Here is an 814-nt window from a genome sequence, read left to right as displayed (position 1 = left end):
AATTTTTAAACTAATGATACTAGAAATATGTGATCTGCTGACCATAAACTAATTGCTAAGACGGAGACAATAAAATGCCCGATTTACGTCTTAAATCGTGGAACTGCATATTTCAAGGAATTTCGAAAATTTAATGCCTGCGATTCTGTCTTATCACTAAGTACCACGATTGATAATTGTTATCAAATAAATAACAACATAATATTTATTATTTTATCGTATGCCGACTTTAAATTTGAATCACTCGCGAATCGCGATTATTTGAAATTTGAACAAAAATACAGACTACAGAACAGTCGTACAGAGTTCTGTTCATACATTTTACCATGGATAAGTGTATTCTTTTCAGTAAAACATCCAATGTTTCAATCAAAGATTGAGTTAGAATAAAATTAACTGACGAATAAAGGATTGGAAGTCTATACAGTTAATGATTTTATACTCACCCAGAAAAGCCTCAGATACCCAATAATGTCTAATTCACACACACCTATGTAAGTATATCACTCAAGTATCCAATTTCAAATGTTTGCCAAAACCAAAAGTTACTTAATAGTTTATCGTTTTTAACTCATACAATGGATTATACTTATTATGGTTATCAAAACCGAGATATATGACGTACCACGTACGAGGAGCTAGGTAGTGGAGCCAATGTATTGACAATTTTTCAGACGTTGACTTTCTTGAAGATAATTCTGCCAACCCAGATGAAGCCATACCTTATTGGTGAGAATTATGAAACTGAAAGGTGAGAATATTGTTGATAGGTTTTTATTCCAGATCTATATTACTGTGCTATTAGCTAACATAC

This window comes from Acyrthosiphon pisum, chromosome X, assembly GCF_005508785.2.
Source record: "Acyrthosiphon pisum isolate AL4f chromosome X, pea_aphid_22Mar2018_4r6ur, whole genome shotgun sequence".
In the NCBI taxonomy this organism is placed as follows: Eukaryota; Metazoa; Arthropoda; class Insecta; order Hemiptera; family Aphididae; genus Acyrthosiphon; species Acyrthosiphon pisum.
The sequence above is the reverse complement of the archived record's forward strand: the minus strand, read 5'-3'. Positions refer to the sequence as shown.